At 41.9% G+C, this 25,623-nt stretch overlaps 1 pseudogene; it reads right to left on the reverse strand.

Annotated features, from left to right (window-relative positions):
- The window catches only part of LOC136006275 (FRAS1-related extracellular matrix protein 2-like), a 93,549-nt pseudogene extending 68,508 nt beyond the window's left edge, over positions 1–25,041 (reverse strand).
- Between the last annotated feature and the right edge of the window lie 582 nt (positions 25,042–25,623).

Genomic DNA, 25,623 nt, shown 5'->3' on the forward strand with positions numbered 1-25,623 from the left:
ATTAGTTCCAAGGCAAGGAAGACCACCAAAATTACCCAGAAAAAAAACCCACCAGAAATCACTAATTGGTTATTAATCATGTTTGGGTTATGGTGTTTTTTTTTTTTTTGTTTTTTTTTTTTTTTTTTTTTCCTGAAGGTATCTTAGGGGTTTTAATTGCCTTTATGTGTAAGAAGTATTGAAGTTCAGATCCGGCTCCAGTATACTGCACATTGTTTGAGAATAAAGTTGGTCTTTGAATGAAAAACTATACCAACACATAACAACAATACAATGAAATAGTTTTCCTCTACAAACTAAAATTATCAACAGGAAAAATAAACAGGCAAACAAAAAAGAAGGTACTAGAATTTGACTTACACATATGATCAATATAGTCTATAATTTTGGAAGTATGATAGTGTGATATAAAGTATTTTGCTGCAAGGACAATATTGTTTAAAATGAAAGATTTTTATTTTCTCATCCTCAGAGAGTGATTGCTTTTTGTCTTTAAATTTAAGTGAATTTTTAGTATTCATAAATAATTCATTGTTGTTAGTTAACACCATACCACCAATACAAGAGAAAACAGTTGTAGAAACCATAAATAGTGTGTGCCTAAGTGAAGATACTCTCCCTTTATAAACCCTCAAAAAAAAATATAAACCCCTTTCCTTCTTTTCCATTTGCTCATAGAAAATGCTCAAAACCTGAGACAGGTAACTGATCCTGAGCTGTCCACTCTGTAATCTTTTACATGTGAGCAATGACAATGGTTTGTTTTAAATCAGCCTCACTCAAAAGGATCAGTGATTTACACCAGTAGGGAGAACCAGCTGACAGATTCAGGTAACATTACTTCATTAAGAGTAACATTCTATCAGCAATGAGACCTAAAAGCATTTGATTTATCTCATTCTCCTTGACATGCTCTCTTTATGGGGGCAACACATGATCTCCTGTTTTCAGAGGTTTCCTAGATGTCCAGCTACTTCACCTGAACAATTGACTGACAGTCTTTTATCTTTAATAGCTGGTTTTAACAAATCCTACTTGTCTCTAATCAGTTCCTCTCAGACAGCCAGTGGGTCCAATTATATAACTTGAAAATTTCTGCAAAAGAGATAAAACTCCAAATTCCTATCCTCCTATCTGAAATCCTGCCATTCATCTGTCTCCTGGCTTTAAAACAAAGCTGTAATCCATGGTCATGGCACTCAGGACAAGAAGACTTATCGATTACAGCAAGGGAACAATTATCAAGTTACTTCAAACTTAATGACAATTCCATATGAAGCATAATGGCATTTGGTTGCCTTGAAAACCTATCGTTACAGCTAATGAAACAGGTAAGTAAAGCAAGGCCCAACCAATTCAGTAAAACTCTGGAAGGTAGCAGAATAACTCACAGGCACTTCTGCATTCAGTCTACCAGCCAGATACAAGAATAGAGAAATATAGCTCATGTACTATACAAATAAGGGCAGAGACAGCAGGACAGGCCTGTTTCCATGCCCTTGCAAAGCAGCAGATGGAGATAAACAGTGCTGGATGCATGGGGAGAAAGTCTTGTTTCATTCCCAGTACAGTAACACATCCCAGATGGGTCACTCTGTTCCACTATCCATGTGAGACCTCTCTCCCAGTGCCACTGACTGACTTAGCTCTGCTTTTCCATGCTCCCAATAATTTCTTCTGAGGAGTTGAAGGCATAGCCATACAAAACAGGATAAACAAAGCCTGCTTGAAGTAGCCTGCCGTTTGAAACAGAAAGAAAGATTTTGCCTGCTTCTCAAACAGGTAAGAGTAATTTAGGAAACAAACTAATCAGATTTCTGCACCACTGGACACTGGGCAGGAAGGACATGATTCTGCTAAGAAGTGTTCATGCTTTTAACCTTCGCAGTTTGGGGGAGACTTACAAAATATGACAGTTGTGGGTAGTGAAGATTATCTTTGAAAATTCAGCTTTCCCCTTCTTGTGAAAATGTCTCCAAATGCAAAATGATTTTGTTAGTGTTTTGTTTATTTAATTTGTATCATCAATATCTTGTTTGCTTAAATATGGCACAGTGAAGCACATTCCTGAATTCTGTGGGTTGGTCTCATGTCTAAAATAAAACAACAAAACCACCAACCAGAAAACCCAAAGAACAAAACCAACCACCAAAAACCAAACCAAAAAGGGATGTTGGATATAAGTCTTCCCATGCACAAATTCTTGCAATAGCATTACATAGCCTCCTTACGCTTAAACTCTCTTGTAAGGACGACTCTTCAAACTTCACTGTCCGGAGCACCCCAAGCACAGTATTATTCAAAGGTGTTTCACAACCTTCTTACAGATCTTTAAAATAATGTCACAGGTCTGATTTTGAAATAACACAAAAGGCAGGAGACAGAGTAAAGGCTGAAACAGAAGTCCTAAACTTCCTCCTTTTGTCTGTGGCTAAGCATAATGACACATTCAACTGCAGACATGCTCCTGAAATATACAAACACCATGAAGTAAATTGAGGATAAGTTTTCAGTCCTGATCCTAATTTCATGTTGCTCCTTTTTTTCTTTTTTTTTTTTTTTTTCCCCAATTTAAGGCAGACTTCTAAACCCGTTTTTCCTCATAGTCCTTTGTAGCAATAAAATTGACGTAAGGTACACAGAAGAAAGCAATTGTATTGAAAATTGACAGAAGGTCCTACTCTATTCACTGATAAGATTACCAGGGATAGATCTCCTCATTTAGTAGGTAACCGGTCTTTAACATACTGATCATCCATTTAAATGAAAGGTGAACTCCTTTAACGACATTTACAGAAGCATTTATCAAAACAAGGGTCTTTCAGACAGTCCTTCATTTATTATATACTCACAAGAAAAACAAAATAGTTCCCCTAAATAACCTGTCTGCTCAAGTGGCAACAGGATAACAGATGCTTCAGAGCTGTGTTTGAAAAATTCAAACATGAAAACCAGAAAGGAAGTAAGTTTTTTTGACTTTTTTTTTTCAATGACTTGGACAAAAGTCGAACCCAAATCCTTCTGGTTATTGCTTGTGAAACCAATTAAAGCTTCTGCAAAATAAAAGTTTGGCTGCCTTTCAACTAACAGCTGATGAGACTCTCCTGCTCCTCAGTCAGTTTAATCAATTGCACCAGACAATTCAAAACACTTGAATTTTAAGGTGTTTGGTCTCTTTCTTCACTTCCTCCCTCCCCCTCCCTTTTATTTTCTTTATCTTCCCTCACCCTTCAAGAATCTCAGACTAAAGACTACGCCCTTGCATGAAGGAGTGACACTGTACTACCTTCCATAAATGTAATTTCCTGACAGCAGGTTTACAGTTTCTTGTAATTGTCAGTGACCATAATCTCATGGAATTTGTTCAGCAGCTGGTTCTCATTTAGGTTTATCTGCATTACTGTTCCAAAATGGTAGCTGAAGATCTGAAGTCATTCCCTGCTAGATTCTTACTCTTTACCAGATCCCTTGATGCCTTGGGAAAAATACATGTATTTTCTCACTTGTGATACATTTTACTTCGTTCCCACCCCTGCCTTCCTTCCCTCCTCCCCAGTGACAGAGGTTTGACTAGTTTTCCTGTCTCACATCTGAAGTTGTTTCAGGTTCTGCTTGAAATCAGAGTGATACTTCATGCCTCTTCCTTCTGACCCTTTGGACATACATGCTATCAACACTCTTTCACAGCCTAACATCCCATGTAGGTTTCTGGAGGTTTCTGGGAGCATACCAATAGCTTTCCTTTTCCCAGCATTTTTTCTTTTTTCTTTTTTTTTTTTTTTTTTTTTAAGGTTAGTTTTTAGAGGATGAAATTCTGACCAGTAGTGATTAACGGGTATCAGCTATACATGACATATTTTCTGAACTGGAAAGCATCCAAGCTTCATACATTACAGAAACTGAAGCACATACTTTACAGCATGCTCTAAAAATTAAATGCTCTGGCTGAAAAAGAGCCAGTAAGCACCAAGAATCTAACCCTGTCTGCATAAGTATATTCTATATCATGATCACAAAAATATTACTCTCTAAAAAGACATAATACTTCTTTGTTTATCTTGAGGCACTAGACAACAGACTCATTTTTTAATGTGCAATAATAAACTCGTATAATTAACATACAAACTGAAAGTTTATTTACATTTTCCCCCAAGGTAATGTTTCTCTCATAATAAAAAATAGCATAAGATCTAAACTACAGTGTGTAGCAGTGCTACCTCAAACTAATATGAAGAGACAGTTGCACCTTCAGGATATTCTCATGACTTCTTGTGGTGGGAAATTTTTAATTCATTAGATATGCATACTAGTTATTAGTTTTTGCACTTTGTTGATTTCTCCTCCCACTCAGTTCCCTTTACTTATATCCAGGTTAAACTCTTTTCTTCAGATCTGTTTGTAAGAAGTAAAAGACTATTATATGCTGCATGTGGCTACATTAGAGTGATAAGGATGGAACACTTCTACTGTTTACACCAGATCAAAATCAACTATTTAAAACCACCTGTTTATGGAAGTAACTGGTTCCAGGTTCTTCTTTATGCAAACATTCTTTAACAGAGAATTAGGAGATCATTTAGCCACGGTGAAACATGTTTCTAGATACAGATTGGTTCCAAGCAAAAAAACCAAACAAATAAAAAAGAAGAAAAAGTCCAAGCCCATCGGGCTGAGGAAATGTTGATCACTTTTGTGTGGTTAGAATACTATAAAAGATATCCAAAAGTCCTGTTTCACAGTAGGACAAGGTATTCCCTAATCAAGAAAGAGATCTTCCAAGCCTGTTAGCATATTGTCTAAGGCCTGCAGTGGTATGGCCTCACTGGCTTTCACCCAGTTATGCTCTATAAATTGGAAATGAGATCAGCATCTGTCTCTGTGCTCATAGGCAAATGTTGTGGGCCTTTTGCTTGCCTCCCAGCCACATAACCATGCAGGTTTAGGCTTGTGGAACAGTACATTCCAACACCACAACCACATGGACATCTTCACCAAACCCTGGATAGTCTTCCTGGGAATTCCCATATTTTTCAGTGAAGCATAAGCGTCTTAGCAAACATAGAGTCAGGGTGATACACTGGACCAAGGTCACTAGAGTAGCTTGCTTCATGTAATTGATCCTAGGTTAGCAATTAAATTATTTCAGGAAATCTCCACGGCTTCTGCACTGTTACTTTTACTGTTTACAGTGCATCTCCTTTTAAGCCACTGACTATTTGCTTTCATGGAAACACCAGGACTTCATCATAATGGAAATAAAAAAAACCCAAACCAAACATAAAACAAAACTTAAGACCACACACATCTCTTTCACCAAACTTCACAGAATAAGAAACATCTCCTTTTTCCAGCCTCGTCCAATTCTCAAATTTATATCTGATCTTATCTTCACGAATTGTCAATTTACACCACTTCCATCACTCTGTAACAACCAGTATTTCCCCCTGTGTGGTGCATACACGTGTCCACACTTCCCGAGCACCAGCCACTGCTTCCCATGCAGAAGGTTCCTTCTACCTTACAAAGGGTTAATTGTTACTTGGATCTGCCTACATCTTTGGTAAATTGAGTTATGGACTTGGCAAATTATAACAACCCTCCTGAGAAAACTGAAAATAGTCTTCTGGCAATGATGGATGTACACTTGTAAAAATTTTGCAGCCTAAGTGCCTCCAACCCAAAACATATCAGTGATTCCTGAAGAGAAATACTATTTTAGTTGTGAGATGTATTTCAGTTCTTTGCTAACAGGGCCTCCACTACCACCACTTTTCCCTTGCAGAACCCTGGTCTCTAATTCAGAGTTGTAAAGAATGTTGTGGTATATTTCTTTAGTTCATTAGTAATTAATGAAATGCAAAGAGGAAGGATTACTACTCTACATTGCCACACAGCAGCAACCACCCAGGCAGACATAAACACACCTTCCATGTGATAATTACATAGCAGCTTTGGTTCCCAGTTTTCTATATTACTTCACCATATATCATCCTGATTTAGGCTTTTCTGGGTGCAAAGCAATTGTTCTAAAATGAAGGCAAATGCTTCAAAGTTCTATATTGTTTTAGAAGAAAGAGATGCTCCTGCTGTATGCAAGCAGAGTTTACGGAATATACTGTGTTATGACCAATCAGGAAGATCAAACTCTTCCAATGTTGACAGGTACTGGTGGCACAGGCTGCTTGAAAAGGAAGTGCCTTTTCAAACATACTCTTTCTGCATATCTGTAATCTCTTTTCTGGCTAAATTCGATTCCTCTCCCATACTGTCACTACTGTCAAGTGTTTTAAAACCTGAAGTGTATCACATTCATTCAGTCATAAGCTTCACCAGGACTCCTGCCCCAAAAGACCTGGCTTGGGAACATGCAATGTCATAATAACTTTGTTGTTATCACCTTGACACAGTTCCTCCTTGTCACTGAAAATGTCTGATAAGAAAAATTCCCATCAATAGATCTACATAATTGGATAGGAAACATTCTTCTGATCTAAAAAATGTTTGAGTCTAAAGGAGTGTTTTCTCAGCTGCGGAATTTGCCATCTTCTGTACCTAAAGAACATACAGACAAAATGACTAACATATTAGGAATGATTACATCAACTGACAATCAAATTACTGCATTTCTTCCACTGGCTTGGGAAATACAGCTCAAATACAAATACAAATCAACGTAGAGTACAGTCTCACTGGCAGCAAGGATTCTGAGAGTGCCTTCTCTGAACCACAGCAAGATTGTTTAAAACCTGACGCACCCAAACCCCTCAAAACCCTGAACAACAAAACATCTCTTCACAGCTCCTACCTCCGCTGTCTTTATCTCACTAACAGTAAGACTAGCCAGCTTAAATACTGCTTTTCTGTCTTCCTATTTACACACACACACACACACACACACACCCCATTTGGAGACAAGGCAGTGCACTCATGGAGAACAAGGCTGCTTCTCTAATCACCAGAAGATAGCAGAAAAATGGTTAGAAGTGAAATATCTTTAGTCTGAAGCTAACAACACAACAATGGGGTTTCTGGAATGAATGAATAGGTGCAAGATTAACAACAACCCTGCAGCAGGACTTAGCCAAAAATGTAAGCTGTTATGCAGCCTCTAGATATTGCTTGTTGAAGGAGTGATGATTTTTAAAATTTAAATATGTGGAGCCCCCTTGGAGGGAGCACCTGTACTTATGTTTTGCTCCATGGAACACCAGGATGGGAACACAGTAGGCATGTTATAGACAACGTGCCTTTGGGTGGTGGTTAATGGTAGGCTTGTACTTGCCTGATAAGCTAAAACTAGCATCGAAAACCTAGATTTTCTCTAGTTAGTCATAACAAAACAGCTTTCCCAGACTTCATGGGAAACTTTAAGGATATGTTCATAGGACTTAAAGAAAAATGCATGTTCTATTTTGGTTTTGCTTCAGGCTTAGGCTGGGCTTGGTGTGGTCTGTTGATAGATGCTTCCAGCAGGGGTTTCTGGCTTGCATTTTGCTTGCTTGTTACTTTTTGTAATAACTGTTGTTTTGGTTGCTATGGAACACTGCCTAGCACCACACAGCTCAGATATAAAATTAGTAAACTTACAGTAGCAATGCTCTTAGCTCTTTCTTCAAAAGGCAGTCTACAAAGCACTCCCTGGTAATCCAGGGCTGACTAAATAGCTCTAGATCTTTATTTTTACCCCGTTGCATAACGAAAGCAGTTGAAAATGTGAAATATCTGGCTGATTTCTAAACAAGCTGCTCATGTGTTCAAAATTAGAACTCTGATCTCTGTGTCAAGGAGCACAGAGTGAAAGCAGTGCTTTTGCCATCTCTGTACCACACTCACCATCTCATTAGGGAAATTTTGAGCATTTGTGGGTGACAATCCTACAAACACTTTGCTACCCTTCAACAGTTAGCTTCAACACAAAGCTGAAAACTACCTTGGCACAGAACAGAAGGGTAGGTGAGAAGACAGCTAATCACTAGCTCATTTCACAGGTCCATTTCCACACTCACCTCCTTAGCCACTTCAACATAAATCATTAACGTATCTTGAGACTCTTACTTTCTGGCTGAGCTAGAGTTGCCTCAACTCAACTATACTTGTCTTGCACTGTCCAGTCATCTCCCCTCCGCTCCTTCATTCTTGACTGGACTTTTGTCACAGAGCTTAGTCCATGAGGTGGAACAACACACAGCCATGCATGAGCCACAGGGCAAGATACTGTCTAACCCCAACCCAGTCCCGTGACAAGTGCCCTAGGACCGCTACAGCTGTACCAGCTGGACATGGATCACTATTCAGAGGTTTCCTAGCCTCTCTGTAGTACAGAGAAAGAAAAAATTCTGGCATGAAAATCTCTGTGAGATAAGAGTCTGAATGGGCATTAACAAGGCTTTCTACACTGCAAGAAATATTTCTCATGATTAGAAAGTGTGAAGGTTAGACATAGTGAGCTACCTATTTGGAGGCTGCTTGCCCAACTGGTGCTTAGAAGAACATGTTTTTTAGTTTGTAAGCGTTCCATACATGCATGATAACCACATTGTCTATATGGCAGGATAAGAGCACAGGACTAAATGAAGCTTTATTCTTGCAGAAATTTGTTACTTATTGCCACAGCTACAGTGCAGCCATCAAACAGTGGGAGTTTACTATATAAGAACATAGGTGTTGTATCTGAAGATCTCTCAATTAGTTTTCTGATTTAAGAGGACAATAGCAAGTATTTTATTCTCTAAGAGATGTAGATTTCTAGCCATATGAATAGTTGTTCAACTGTATGATTACTCAGATTTTAATTTCACTGTACTGTAATGTGGGGTTCTTCATAGCTAATAGCTACACAATTCCATTGTCTAGCTGCAAATACAGATCGATCATTGTTACTAATCCAATTCAGGAAGCAGTTAAATGACTTACTGTTATAATAAGCTCCATAAATGTTCTCAATGCTTTTCAAAGCAAGTACTTTTGCCCAAAGTCGCTGCAAAGATAGTTGCCAGGCCAACCTGATGCTTCAAAAATCTGGTTTGGATTTTGTTCTGTTTACCTATCTGCCATCAACCTCCATTCTCAATTTGAGTGAATTTAGGTTACTCTGTCACAAGGTTTTCCACTCTTGCACTTCCTACTCCCCTTAGGTTTAAGTGTAGCACAGATTTTTTTCATTTCCCTTAAGAAGTTTCTAACAGCTGCAACAAACATCTTGAGGACATCCTAACTTCCAAGAAAGAGGAAAACAAGTATCTTCTCTTTTGGCAAATCACCTGTGAAGTCAAGTATTTCTGCCTCCACAAGAGCTTTGCTACATTAACAGTAAAACTCTGAGTTTCATGATCAATTCTTAAACTTCATAACTCTTCCTACCAAATGTATTTTATCCCTTCCCATATCCTACAGGTTAGAAGTAATGTTTACATGTGCCCAAGGAACAGGCTTGGATCAAAAGTTCAGCTTCTTAATCAGTGCTATGTTTCATAAGCAGTTCTACCCAAGAAAGAATCTGATGCAATAGACATTTCTGATGGCACTTGCCCTAAAGCATGTTAACTGGCACCTTAACTCAGAAGCCTCCAGAGAACAAGAAAGAGGCCTGTTAAAAACTTCCTGACAATTTAATAGAACTTGTAAATGATCTTATAGAGAGTAGAATAACGGACTTTTCTAAGTGACTCAAGAAGGGGCATTGTATTGAGTGATGGACAACATTTATATTTATTGGAATGTAGTTTTCACAGCACAGAATCACAGAATCACAGAATCCCAAGGGTTGGAAGGGACCTAAAAAGATCATCTAGTCCAACCCCCCTGCAAGAGCAGGGTAACCTACAGTACATCACACAGGAACTTGTCCAGGCGGGCCTTGAATATCTCCAGTGTAGGAGACTCCACAACCCCCCTGGGCAACCTGTTCCAGTGCTCTGTCACTCTTACAGTAAAGAAGTTCTTCCTGATGTTAACGTGGAACTTCCTATGCTCCAGTTTACACCCATTGCCCCTTGTCCTATCACTGGATATCACTGAAAACAGCCTAGCTCCATCATCCTGACACCTACCCTTTACATATTTGTAAACATTGATGAGGTCACCCCTCAGTCTCCTCTTCTCCAAGCTAAAGAGACCCAGCTCCCTCAGCCTCTCCTCATAAGGGAGATGTTCCACTCCCTTAATCATCTTTGTGGCTCTGCGCTGGACTCCTTCAAGCAATTCCCGGTCCTTCTTGAACAGAGGGGCCCAGAACTGGATGCAATATTCCAGATGCGGCCTCACCAAGGCTGAGTAGAGGGGGAGGAGAACCTCTCTTGACCTACTAACCACACCCTTTCTAATGCACCCTAAGATGCCATTTGCCTTCTTGGCCACAAGAGCACATTGCTGGCTCATGGTCATCCTCCTATCCACCAGGACCCCCAGGTCCCTTTCCCCTTCACTACTTTCCAGCAGGTCAACCCCCAACCTGTACTGGTACATGGGGTTGTTCTTCCCCAGATGCAAGACTCTACACTTGCCCTTGTTAAATTTCATCAAGTTTCTCCCCGCCCAACTCTCCAGCCTGTCCAGGTCTCGCTGAATGGCAGCACAGTCCTCTGGTGTGTCAGCCACTCCTCCCAGTTTTGTGTCATCAGCAAACTTGCTGAGGGTGCACTCAGTTCCCTCATCCAGGTCATTGATGAAAATATTAAACAGCACCGGTCCCAGCACCGACCCCTGAGGAACTCCACTAGTCACAGACCTCCAGCTAGATTCTGCGCCATTGACCACAGCAGTCTCTACACTTCCTCTGGGACTTCCAGCTTCAGTGACTGTCTGCATTTTGGACTTTCAAACTCCAGAGTAAAACTTGCATTAAGTTTAGTTCAGCTGCACTGAAGGTCTGACAACACTACTGTAATCTCCTAAGACTGAAAGGTTTTTGTATTTCACCTTTTTTTTGAAGCCTATACTACCAACTTGATTAAATTTTGATTAATGAAGATGGTTTGGTAAAAATGACAGAATAGGAACATTACATTGTCATGTCCTTTTTATGTACTCTGAGACTATGTCTGCAAGACTTCACACTCCAAAGTACATGTCAAAGTGATCCTTGAAAGACTGAGCTAATATTTGAAACCACTCCTGTCAGTGGTATCACACTTGGTCTCATGCCAGATCCAGTAACATACGGCTCCATACTGACCTCTATGGCTACTGAGGTATGAAAAGCAAGTCACATGAAAAAATGCAGGATTGAACATTTCAACAGCACTTCACAATGTGTTCAATTTATTATTTTTTTTTTTTTCAAGAGTTTAGCCACTATGCAAATTGTCACCTACTATCTCTTTAAGCAAACAACATTTCAGACCAGGTCCGACAAATGCCAGGTGTTACAGAACAAGAAGTATTGTAGGGCAAAGGGACAGATGCCCTTCTGCTTAGATTCTGCTTAACAGGGAAAGGAAGATTTTAATCCAGTGACCCTCATCAATGGTCTTAGACTACAGCATAGGCGTTCCCCAGCTCTGCTCCATACTTTGTGAATGTATCACAAAACTGCAGAGATGAATGAGATGTTCTCACTTGGAGATGCTAGGAAGCCTTTGCACCGGGAGAGACAAACCTTGAAATACTGATACTGAGCTCTTTTCTTCTCACGTCAGCTAACCTGTTCCTACAAATGTAATAATCTTGCTAAAAGCTGAGGTTTTTCATAGAAACAATTTCCATTGGCTATAAGTTCAAGTTGATTTGAATTAGAAATTACTTCAAGGCCATGGCTGAACCTAAGGGGATCCCTTCCTTCAAAAGGAATTTATATAAATCAAGATGCTGTCTATTCCCATGCTGATTTTCCTCCTCCTCCTCTTGCTTCTGCAAAACATATGTTCTCCAGCTTATCTAAAGGAAAAATGTTCATTTTCTTTTAGCTGTACAAGTCAGCAAGCCAGTGCTCTGCATCTTCCCCTGATCACCATAAAAGAAGAAAGATTTCTGGCACCCCATTAGGAACACCCAGTATTATGATGTTCCCAATGGTTCCTATAGCAATATACAAAGCAGGGTTTCAATTGTTACTTTTCTGGTGCACACTCATTCTGTGTCGGCTGGCTCAGAAGTATTTAGCAATTGGTCCTTGCTTACGTAGAAATATTTCTTGGATTAGAATATGGTCTCTCTATGCAGCTTATTTGTTGAACTACGCAGTAACAGAAACATTATCTTGCCCTCAATCATTGTTAACAGAAATATAATCATGACTGAACTATCTTGAATATATACATGATATACAGTATCACGTATAACAAAAGACATTGTATTAAAAAATTCTATTGAGTGTCAATGGTTTTAGGTGTAACCTATAAAATTACACTTAATGACTCCCCTAACATTTCACTTACTAGCATTTCTGTCTGTAACAAATCCTGAACTGGGAACCGCAAAAGTACCACCACGCTGAATTCTCACAATAAAAGGGTTCATTGCAGTCATTCTACATAATCCTACATAACTTACTGTTTCCAAGTTTGCCATCATTTGATGCTTATTTGGCTACAAAAAGAAAGACGTGTCTCCAGATAATGAAGGAAAGGAAGGCTGTCTTGGACCATTTGAAGTCTGAGAATATTTCACTCTTTCATTGCTTACAGCTAGGCTTTTAAAGGATCAAAAAGATTTTTGCAAGACTAGCTTAGTGTAAAGGCTTATTTCTGATCTGTAGCACAACCAGTGGCCACAAAGAAGGCATCATCTTTGAGAAGCAATTGCACACAGTAATTATAAAGCAGACTACAGAACACTTCATACAGCTGCGAGAGGGTGTGGAGAGCCACTTCAATTTGTAAACAACTTCTGTATGTACACGCTTAATTTTAGCCAGGATGCTTGAATTCACCTAGAAGCGAAGATCTGTGTTTAATGAAATCTTCAATTTCTTCTTATGCGTTGTCACTTGTTTGGAAATCAGCACTCACTGACTACACCTGATTTCCTGCGTGAAGCCATGCCTAATTATCCATAAGATACAATAGAGTAAAATAGATTAAAAAGAGTTTGCAGCTTTGTTCGCCATTGAAATTTATCTCCATGGGAATAAAAATTTCCCCCTCCTAGTATCTGAAGCAGGTGTTATAGTATACAGAAATGGAAAAGAATCCCACTAAACAGTCTTCTAACAATCCCTACTATATTTTCTTATTTTCAAAGACGAGTTAGTGCAGAGCAGCAGGCTGCCTAGGCAGCTAAGCCCGAAATTTCAAACACTGTTGGAAGAAGGGCATTTGGATTGCATACAAGAAAACAAGAGAGGGAGCGGCAGACTAGAAATACATGATGAGTCCTGTTTATGATGGATTAGTATCTATGCAGCTGAACTAAAAACAGTATTGGAACCAGGACAATGATAAGGCACCTAAAGCATACTGCTTCAGAAGAATTCAGATGTATTTTGTGTCTCATTAAAGTGAAAGCAGTTTGTATTTCCTGATCAGCCTTCAGGATCAAGGCTATGTTCTACCTGAGTCAATGGCCTTGGGAAAGATGTAAACAGGCTGACAACAGGTTACACCAAGGCCAAGGGAACCTGCCCCTTCTGACCCAGGGAAGGGAAGAGGGCTTGTGCTGAGCTAAGGGTAAATCAAACTTAGTAAGGAAATTCAAGCACAGGATCCTCTTGTGAACATGATTTTCTTTTGGTAAAGAAATTAATCTTCACTCTGGATGGGATCTCCTTGAATCATGATTGAAAAGTGTGTTTTCCAAAGACAAAAGTGCTGGACTTAAGGGATCATGAAGAGATAAGTCAGAGATCCCTTCTGAGACTAGGACCAGGGTTCATGTGAAGAGAATAGAAAGGATTTCCAAACAAGCATAAGTGATCGCCTGAAATGCAGCTTTATATACAGAAGACAGAGAGCACCTCCTTCATATCAGGGGAAGACAGCGCACTTCCACACAAAACAGGGAATAACCTACCAGTGTACTCTGCTGTTTCAGGTCTGAGCTATGCGTATTACATCTCCTAGGTATAGTACCTACACGTTCCATTTTCTGGATGAGCACTTAAACAGCTGAAAAAAGATAAACGTCTACATCAGCACCATCATTTTCACTTTTGCTTTAAAAGAAGGTCTGTACACACATTCATTGAGGGACCTGATCCTGCATGAAAGTTGAGCATAATTTAAATAGATCTACTAGACTGGGACAGATAAGAATTTTTAAATTATCATATGTTACTCCCCCCTTCTTTCTCTCCTTCCCCCAATTAACGTGTTAACACTTATTAAACGCTACTAATTATGGTCTTGCTATTTCCCTTTTGAGCTGTTTACATTGTAGATTCAATTTGTACTCTGCCATCTCCAGTGAAATTGGTATTTTAGGTCCAAAGCTACAGAAGCTTTCTATTTTAGACTGTACTCTCTGAAGCACTGTGTGGATGCCTATTCAAATTACATGAGCAACATACCTAGACATCAAGGTAACTGCACGAGGTTTTACCTAGCCCTTAAAAAGTGGTCCAGTCTGTGCAATTTGAATATCAAATATCTACAACACAGCAGGCTTAGAGAAGTGGGCTCTATTTAAGTATTGCCAGATCTTAAGTGGTAACACCTAGATCTAACAGACTCTGTGACTGCAAGCCAGCCTTACCTCACATAGAGATAGCTCTAGACAAGGTATGGCACTACAATGATGCAAAGAACCACTAGAAACAGCCCAATAGACAGACCTGTACCTCATATGGCTACCAAAAATCCTGCCCACTAACAGCATGTGAAGTGCTACCTAGAAAATCTTCATGATTTCTTCACTGCTCACTTGATAGCTCTTGAAATATTCTGACTTAGCAAAGGGTAGAAAAAACATTATCAGAGAAATGGTTTCTAAAGAAAACCTTGACTAATGACTATGTTTAATTCTGTTCACAGAGAATCCTGCTGATGGGAGAAATGGAAATTGTCACTGACATTAATGTAATGCTACCAAGAGTGAAAAATGAACCATCAACATCACAGCTATGAAAATGTGCAAGTAGCACTGGCTGCTAGGTTTATATGTAGATGTGGATATTACTATATCACAACTACTCCCAGTGATGCAAAATGTTTGTAGGAAGAGTTATTATTGCTACTGAGAATGCTCTTCTCTACCTAACCTCTTTACATAAATAATAAAAATGCTTAAAAATAATAAAAAGTTGCTTTTTACGACTATCATTTTCTGCTAATTATTGGGTAATACATGTTGAGCTTTGGATATTTTAAAAGCTGGAGAATGCAAAATATATGAACACTTCTTAATAAGAAATATTCTGATTTTTAAGGTGCTTTAAGGTATAAGATGCTGATGGGTTTCAGAGTTTGTGTGGGTATTGGTCTGCAGCTACTCTGCTCCACACAAAGGTCAGGCACAATAGAATAAGTTTAACCATCTCTCCATCCTGGGCTTATTATTTAGTGAGACTATAAGAGGGGAAATGAAGAAAATGCTTAGCCCTACAGTAGTCAGCACAAATGTTAAGTGAATTTGTTTCTTTGATGTCTGAATCTTTTAAGTGCTTACTAATATCCACAAACGTTAATTCCTCCTTTGCTGAACGGCTTGTTGTGATACAATACAGCATCCCCAGTCCCTGAAATAGTTACAAGCAGTTGGACTGGATCTCAGAACCACACAATATTGAGAGATTCACGGGATGACAGGAAAATCCCGTGTTAAAGTCAATATAGTCATTAACATATATCAACACTTCCTTTGGTTCCCCACCAGCCACCTCTCCCTCCTGCTTTCTGTTCTCCAACCACAGGCTATAGAAGCGTCCAACTCTTCACTGGGCAGCACAAGATGGCTTTGGTTTTGCATTCCCAGGGGCAAATCTTAACCCTGCAAAAGCTACATTGGGCCTTTAGAAGCTAGAAATACCCTTTTCGTCTTGTTGGTAGAAATAGGCAAGTCATCTTCTAACAGTTTAATTACAAGTTCAGTGAGAGACTTTCACCGACCAAGACCAATTCATGTGCGGTATGTCTAGGAAGGAGGAACTCAATCACTTGCTCTGCGGCTTTATCAACTCATGACAAGGTTTTTTTCCTCCAGGTTTGGTTTTCTTTTTGTTTGTTTCTTTCTGCTTTATTCTTTTACTCTGAGAGTAGCCACTTCTGCAACAATGTTTGCTCAATAAACCACCACGCTGCCTAGCTGCGAAGGTTTGTTGCCTTTTCACCCTCCTCCCCCTCCCCCCCAAAAAAGGCATTTATTTTTCCAAATTTTTATTTCCCTTTCTCCTAAACACTGATGTTCCCATTTAAACATACCCTTATATATTAAGGATATATATATACACACATATATATATAAGGAGCAGCGGCGGCAGATTTAAACCGGGCATCACCAACGGTTGCCGGTCAATTGCTGAGGTGAGTAGCTTGAAAGAGGACGCCTTCAACACCGGAGCGGGGGAAGCTCAGCGTCCAGGAGCCTCAACTCAGAGCAGCCACAGCCACCGAGGGAGCCTCAAGCCCTCGACAGGACCTGCCCAGGAGCCGGCAGCTCCGCGGACGGGAGCAGGGACTCACAGGGGGCGGAGGCAGGAGGAGCGGCACCAGCCCTGGCTGGGTAAAACCTGCCCCAGGGAGCGCAGCGACCAGCGCGGGTCGAGGCAGTTTGCGAGGGCAGGCGAGCGGGATGGTGAGCGCTCGCCTCATGACCAGGGCCCGCTCTGGGAGCTCTGCTCTGGCTGCCCCGGCGGTGCCAGCGTAGGCACCCAGACAGAGCCGATGAGAGGGGAGGCTGCAGCGCAGAGCTCGGGGTGTGGAGAGTGCCTGCACTGGTCTGGTGAGGGGAGGCTGCACAACTGGCAGGGCTGCACCCGCTGCTCCCTGGTGGAGGTCCTCCTGCAGCAGGGGCTGAGCTGCGGGGCACTGTCAATAGGCTGAAAGATGTCAGGGAAGCTGAGAGGAAGCAGGGCTGCTTGTTGCAGGCCCAAACTGTGCAGGGGCCTCAAGCTTCCCCTCCAGCTCATGAAAGAACAAAGGAGGCCACCAACCCGGGAAGTTGGGAATTAGTGACAAAGAAAAATAACAAAAGAAGGAGGAAAAAGGACAATTAAAGGCAAGGGGCTTCCTCCTAAATCTGTTGTCCCCACCCAGAACCGCTTTGCTGTCCTGCAGGAGACTAACCAGGAAACACACTTGCACCACAACCAACCAGCTGATGCACTGGTAAAGATCTCTACTGGCGCTACCAAGAAAAAGCGGCGGGTCATAGTAATAGGGGAACTCTACTTTGAAAGGGATGGAAGCACTCGTCTGTCAGCCTGACACCGTCTTGAGGGAGGTGTGCTGCCCACCAGGGGCACGGATCAGGGATGTTACAGAGAGGCTGCCTGCTCTAGTAAGTCCCGCTGACTATTACCCGCTCCTGGTGATCCATGTGGGTGCTAGGGATACAGATAGTAGTAGACTGGGGACCATAAAGGAAGACTACAGAGCCCTGGGAGAGGTGGTTAGGGGCTCTAGAGCTCAGATTGTCTTTTCGCCAACTCTCCAGGACACAGGGGAGGACCAAAAAAAGCCTAGGAGGATTGGCCACGTTAATAAATGGTTAAAAGAGTGGTGCCATAGTCAGGGGTTTGGGTGTCTTGAACACGGGACTGAAGTTTGTAGGCCGGGTCTACTGGGGGCTGGTGGAGCTGCTCTGATGATAAAGAAGGGGAAGAGCAGTTTTGGTAGGAGGCTTGCCAGACTGGTCAAGGAGGCTTTAAACTAGATGTGTTGGGGGAGGGGGGCATCATTCCATCCCAATATACTCAGTCAGTTGCCAACACCTATAATAAATGCTCAGAACAATGTAGATACATTCCAGCTGCTCCAGCCAACGAGCCGGCTTCATTTGGAGCTTGGCTCAGATGCAAACGCCCATAGCATGGGGAACAAGCAAGAGGAATTAGAGATGTGTGCATGCCTACGGGGGTATGATATAATAGGCATCACAGAAACATGGTGGGATGGCTCCTATGACTGGAGTGATGGAATGGAAGGTTACAGGCTCTTTAGAAAAGACGGGCCCAGCAGGAGGGGAGGGGAATTTGCTGTTTATGTTAGGGATAGGCTGGAGAGTATGGACCTCTGTCTGGGGACAGGTGAGCAGTCAACAGAGAGTTTGTGGGTCAGGGTTAAAGGGAGAACAGCCGTGGGAGACATTACTGTGGGGATCTGTTACAGGCCGCCTGATCAAGAGGAATCTGTGGATGAAGCACTCTACAGACAGACAGAAACAGCCCCACGCTCGCAGGCCCTTGTTCTCATGGGGGACTTCAACCACCCTGATACCTGTTGGAGTGACAGTATGGCCTGGCACAAACAATCCAGGAGGCTCCTCGATTGTGTGGAAGACAGCTTCCTTCTGCAAGTAATAGAGCAGCCGAGAAGGAGAGGTGCCATGCTTGACCTCGTGCTCACCAACAGGGAAGGGCTGGTTGAGAATGTGGTACTCCAGGGCAGCCTTGGATGCAGCGATCACGACATGGTCGAATTTGAGATCCCCAGGACAGTGAGAAGAGCGTGTAGCAAGCTCACTGCCCTGGACTTCAAAAGAGCAGACTTTGGCCTCTTCGGGAACCTGCTTAGTAAGGTTCCATGGGATATAGCCCTGGAGGGCAGGGGGGCCCAAGACTGTTGGTTGATACTCAAGGATCACCTACTACAAGCTCAGGAGTGTTGCATCCCAAGTAGAAGAAAGTGCAGCAGGAGGGCCAGGAGACCTCCTTGGATGGGTAAGGAGCTGCTGAGGAAAATTCAAAGGAAAAAAAAAAGGCTTATAAAAGGTAGAAGCAAGGACAGGCGGCCTGGGTAGAGTACAGGGATGTTGTCTGGGAATCTAGGGACCAGGTTAGGAAAGCTAAGGCCCAGTTAGAATTAAACTTGGCTAGGGATGTGAAAGATGACAGGAAGGGATTCTATAGATACGTAGCAAAGAAAAAACAGATTAGGGACAATGTAGGCCCCCTCCAGAAGCTATCGGGAGACCTGGCTACCCTGGATTTTGAGAAGGCTGAGGTTCTGAATGACTTCTTTGTCTCAGTCTTCACTGGCAACTGCTCTGACCACACCATCCAAGTCTTGGAAGGCAGACGCAGGGACTGTGAGAATGAAAACCCTAGGCCCACTGTAGGAGAGGAGCTGGTTCGAGACCATCTTCAAAATCTGAACGCGCACAAGTACGTGGGACCTGATGAAATCCATCTGCAGGTCCTGAAGGAGCAGGCAAATGAAGTTGCTAAGCCACTGGCCATCATATTTGAAAAATCACGGCAGTCAGTTGAAGTTCCTGATGACTGGAAAAAGGGAAATATAACCCCCATTTTCAAGAAGGGGAAAATGGATGACCCAGGGAATTACAGACCAGTCAGTCTCACCTCTGTGCCTGGCAAAATCTTTGAACAGATTCTCCTGGAAGACATGCTAAGGCACATGAAAAACAACAAGGTGCTTGGTGACAGCCAGCATGGCTTCACTAAGGGGAAATCCTGCCTGATCAGTTTGGTGGCCTTCTATGATGGGGCTACAGAACTGATGGACAAGGGTAAAGCAGTTGATGTCATCTACCTGGACTTGTGCAAAGCGTTCGACACTGTCCCACACGACATCCTTCTCTCTAAATTGGAGAGATATCAATTTGATGAATGGACCACTCGCTGGATAAAGAACAAGCTGGATGGCCTCACAGAAAGAGTTGTGTTCAATGGCTCAATGTCCGGCTGGAGACCAGAAACGAGTGGTGTCCCTCAGGGATCGGTGTTGGGACTGGTCTTGTTCAACATCTTCATTGCTGACATGGACAGTGGGATTTAGTGCGCCCTCAGCAAGTTTGCCAATGACACCAAGCTGTGTGGTCCGGTTGATATGCTGGAGGGAAGGGATGCCATCCAGAGGGACCTTGACGCGCTTGTAAGGTGGGCTGATGCCAATCTCATGAAGTTCAACCATGACAAGTGCAAGGTCCTACACCTGGTTTGGAGCAATCCCAGGCACAGCTACAGGTTGAGCAAAGAAGAGATTCAGAGCGGCCCTGCAGAGAAGGACTTGGGGGTGCTGGTCAATGAGAAAATGAACATGAGCCTGCTTCAGTGTGCACTCGCAGCCCAGAAAGCCAACCGTATCCTGGGCTGCATCAAAAGGAGCGTGACCAGCAGGTTGAAGGAGGTGATCCTGCCCCTCTACTCTGCTCTTGTGAGACCTCACCTGGAGTATTGTGTGCAGTTCTGGTGTCCTCAACATAAAAAGGACATGGAGCTGCTGGAACAAGTCCAGAGGAGGGCTACGAGAATGATCAGGGGACTGGAGCACCTCCCGTATGAAGACAGGCTGAGAAAGTTGGGGCTGTTCAGCCTGGAAAAGAGAAGGCTGCGTGGAGACCTCATAGCAGCCTTCCAGTATCTGAAGGGGGCCTATAGGGATGCTGGGGAGGGACTCTTCGTCAGAGATTGTGGTGACAGGACAAGGGGTAATGGGTTAAAACTTAAACAGGGGAAGTTTAGATTGGAGATAAGGAGGAAATTCTTTCTTGTTAGGGTAGTGAGGCACTGGAATGGGTTGCCCAGGGAGGTTGTGAGTGCTCCATCCCTGGCAGTGTTCAAGGCCAGGTTGGACGAAGCCTTGTGTGGGATGGTTTAGTGTGAGGTGTCCCTGCCCATGGCGGGGGGGGGGTTGGAACTAGATGATCTTGAGGTCCTTTCCAACCCTAACTATTCTATGATTCTATTAAGACAATGGCTTGGTTTGTATACCCTTCTAGCTCACACTGAAGGTAGAAATTTTAAAAACTTTGGAACTAAGCTAGAAGTTATCTGTTTTGGGAACATGATGATAGAACAAGATTTTAAGACAGTTAAGTGTGAACATGATATGTGTTACATTTTGGTCTCAGAAGGAAAAATGATAAGGAAGAACACTTAGCCGATATTACCATTATTAGTCTTGCTTTTGTGAAGATTCTTTTTAGACATTTGATGTTTACCAAACTATTTCAGCTAGAACAAACAATAGCTTTTCCTTTTTACTTGCGATTGTATTATTACAATCCACCTAGTTCTTCATACGTGGTGAAATGCTCCCTCAAATAATCTGCAAATGGAAGCATGCTATTTATGCCATATGTGAGTAATATTAAAAATATGCTGAAGCAGATAAGAGAAACTACAAGATAAATAGGATATGCTATATTTCACCAAAAAAATCTTTTATATACTGACTTTAACAAATGCAATGCTCACACTGCAAGTTCCTCCTGAAGGTGGGAGAGGAGGGGGGAAGTCTTATATATGAGGTCTAAGCATGTGAAGCTTATGTGTGTATATTTAGCTTTCCTAAAATGAAACGATACTATGCCACACCCAGCCTTTCCAAAACCCAGGCTGTAGAAACCCTTCTTGGTTAACAAGGATTTACAGTGATTCCAGCAGCCAACACTGCCCTCCAGTGTGGGCTGATTCTACCTCATTATGCAATTGCTTCCCTTTTAAAGGGTAATAACATTTGGAGTTAATTGTTGAGCATTTCATTCCATGACCTGATTTAACTTAAAATTATTTTCTTCAAATACAGTTAAATGCTGCTATTACTCTTCTTAGTTTTATGAATCACTGCAAAAATCTAAAGTAATGTGTATACATACAAATATTGGGTTTATCACTTGTGTTTGCTTTATGTTGTGTTTAGTATTTTTTAGAAGTTCTACAGGCCCAGTGGATCAGCTTCACATATGATGTGTAATATGGTGGCAGAACATAACTCATTTAAGCATATACCTGTCTCCTCAATGTATACCATGAGCATGTGCACGAGAAGAAGAGATGCATTTACATATAAGGATCTAATCCAAAATACACTGACATCAACAGGATGGACTTTGTGAGTGTCCACTTTTCAGCAGAAAAGTGAAGAGAGACTTTGTCTCTCTTTGTGAGAGGCTAGATGAAAGACTTCATATTTTCATATACTGAGCACTCAAACTACACTCTTAACACAAAACACACACAGTTCACACAAAATACATCCAGAAAGTGTTAATCTTAACAGGAGCAGCTCTGCTGAAACCAGGAGTCTTCTGAAGGCAGTGTTATGAGCCTGGGAGCATCTGCCCTACCTGACACCTCTAAACTGTTCTACTACCCCAGCATCCCTGTACAGTCAGTCTATGGGCCACCACACTATCATGCTAGTTAGCATTACCCCAGCTGGGCAAGCAAAACCATTGTGAGGTTAGCAACAGAGAAATTTTTTTAAGAACCTTTGCAGATCTTTAAAAGACAGTGAAGAAAATCAAAAAATTGTTACATTATCATACAGCAGATTTCTGATAGTCCATATAGTATAAAAACCCCAAAACCCCTCTCAAATCAATGAGCCCCTGCGCACCAGCCTCATAGCATTAGAAGCTGTTAATGTCTAACTATATAATTCATCTCATAAGTCAACACACCGCATGTATATACACACACATCTCAATTTCATTTAGAAATAACTGGCATCATTATAGACATAGCCGATTTTAATTGATCACTGACTTATCTTTTTCTAATCACACATCTAGAATTTACTACTGAATCTCAATCTTGAATTGCATTAAAATATAACATTAATGCAACACTAAGCATACTCAAATATGCCCAATCAACAAGAAAAGGTTGCAGAAAGGTTAATTTAACGACATATTATAGTGTATATTATATTAACATATTGAATAATTACTGAAGTTTGCATTTCATAAGGAAAAGAAGGGTTTCCCAAGTAGTTTTGCTGCTAGCAATTGAAAGAAGGTTTCCATACATTTTGATCATAATTCAAGATAATCTACATGTGCCTGCAAGATTTCAGTATTTCTACCATTGCAGAAAGTACTGTAGAGAATAATTTCCACAGTCCAAAACGAACAGAGCTCTGTGCATGAACCCATACCTTGAGGATCAAGGAAATAGAGCTGGCCAAAACTGTCCACCTCAGGGACTCTTTTTTTGTGCAAACACTACACTACACTTCTGTGTGAAGAGTGTGTTGCATTCCTGTGCACACAGGACATTCTTTTAATATAAAGTACCATGTATTTTTCCAAATGTCCTGGGTTTACCAGTAGCTGTTTTTCTCCTTCTTAGTAGCTGATGCAAGCTCTGTGTTTTGACTTCCAGCCTGGGCAGAGAGCTGATAACACCGATTGTTTTTAATTGTTGCTAAGTAATGTTTATTCTGGCCAAGGACTTTGTGAGCCTCATGCTCTGCCGGGGATGAGGGGAGGCCGGGAGGAAGCAGAGACAGGACACCTGACTCAGGCTGGCCAAGGAGGTATTCCATGCCACAGCACGTCATGCCCAGGGAGGTAACTGGGAGTTACCCAGAAGGGCACGGTCTCTCTTCGGGGGGGGGGGGGGGGGGGGGGGGGTGGTGGGGGGGGTGGAGTCGAACTCGTTTTCTCTTATCATTGTTACCATTGGTGGTAGCAGTAGTGATTTGTGTTATACCTTAGTTACTGGGCTGTTTTTATCTCAACCCGTGGGAGTTACATTCTCTCAATTCCCCTCCCCATCCCTCCAGGAGTGGGGAGGGTTGAGGCAGGGGGAAGGAAACAAAGAGGGAGAAAAAAAAAAAAAGGGTGGGGAGTGAGTGAACAAGCATTGTGGCTGGGTTTAAACCACAACACCAAATTAAGACACTTCCCAGAATTATTTGAGAAAATGGTATTGTGATTAAAAAGGTGAGCACCAAGAGCACTGTGGTCCAAGTATAAACTATAGTATAGCAACTCCAGTGTAAAACTGAATTGTATCTTGATAAAAATTATTCTGATATTAGTTTTACTAATAGTACCAGTTACAGCACATACATTGGAGAACTGGAAGTATTATGGAAATGCAATGTTTTGCTGGTCTAGGGGGGATAAATAATACATTTTTGACCTGTGCATGTGGAGCTGAAAATTCATACTGAGACTGGGAAAGGGGGGCAAGGACAAACCCCAAGCTACTAATGACTAATCATTAAATAGCATAAGACAGTTAAAGTGCTGTAATTCTCTACCAAAACATACCATAGAGATTAAGGCTGAGAAGCACTATCAAGAAGAACAGTAGGTAGGCTGTGATTTCATCTTCAATTCAGTGCTGGTGTTTGTAGCCGTACTTGGCCAGCAGGCTGGGAAGCAGCCATCTTCTCAAACAGGCTCCTCTCATACATGACATGGTGCAAACTCCTCAGACCTGGTGCACACTACCACACAGAGATCCCTGGATCAGTTTTCATTTCATCCAATTTTTGAGTAAATAAATTCTGATGGCATTGCAGCTCAGCTTGGCTTCTCCTCAACCCCCTGCTGGCACCACAGTTGCTCCCAGTCTATTGCCAGCAGTATGGGAAGTTTCATGCCAAACAATTGCAACTGCTAGTGTGAAGGGTCAGCTCCACAGCCTCTTGTCTTTGTCACCAGCTCTCACAGCTGGCTGGCATCAATTTATTCCATTCTTTCAGTTTACAATCAGCATGAGACTTTCTTCCACACAAAGTTCGCTTCCCCACGTTACCCTAGTAACCTTCACTTGAAATAACTTATATTGCTATATACTGAGGTAGTTTGGTTGTGGCCCTGGGCATCCATTCAGTTTCTTTGTCCTTTCAACAACCTTGTGTATGTATATGCAGTTGTTCTGCCACTTGGTGGCATCTGACAAGTTTCACGGTTTTCTATTCTGCATTGGCACAGCCCCAGTATTGACCCCTCGGGTATCCCACTAATGACTGGCCTCCAGCTGGACTTCATGGTGCTGATCACAATCCTCTGAGACCAGCAGCTCAGCCAGTTTTCAATCCACCCTACTGTCCACTTATTTAGTCTGCACTTAATCAGCTCGGCCATGAGGATGTCATGGGAGACAGTGTCAATAGCTTTGCTAGGGTCAAGGTAAACAGCATCATCCACTGCTCTCATCTCCTCCACCAAGCCAATCATCACATTGGAGAAGGCTATCTGGTTGGCGAAGGATGACTTCATAAATTCTTTTTGACTGCTACTAACCATCTCGTCCTTCTTAAGTTTGGAAACTGTTTCCATGATTAGTTGTTCCCTCACCAGAGCATCAAAGTGAGACTAACCCAAGCTGCTGTTCCCCAGATCCTTCTTCTTCCCCCTTCGGAATGCAGGGGTGACATTTCTTTATTCTAGTCCTCAGGAATCTCATGTGATTGCCATAACCACTTGAAGATTATTGGGAACTCTCTCCTAGTCACTCTTCACACAACCTTAGCAGCATCTCTGCTCTGGATTTATTACTTGTGGGCTCCTCATTCCTCATTGTTAAACATGCTATAATAGTGGTGTAGAAAGCAATCCCCATTTTTAATTTTTTCAAAGATAAGCCTTTTCACTGAAGCACCAATGGAATAAATACTGATTTACAGATTACTACTCCCAAGGTGTTAACAAAAAGTCAGTAAAGAGCATAAAACAATCAAACTTGCATCGCTCCATCTGGTGGAGGCAAAAGCTGAATGCCTACTTCAACAATAACCATGACACAGAAATGCTTTGCTATTGTTTTACATGTTCCCTAAGAAAAAGATCTGAAGGAAAAAATACTGGGTTTGTACTTGACCGTTCTCC

The sequence above is a fragment of the Lathamus discolor genome, chromosome 1 (genome assembly GCF_037157495.1).
Source record: "Lathamus discolor isolate bLatDis1 chromosome 1, bLatDis1.hap1, whole genome shotgun sequence".
NCBI lineage: Eukaryota > Metazoa > Chordata > Aves > Psittaciformes > Psittacidae > Lathamus > Lathamus discolor.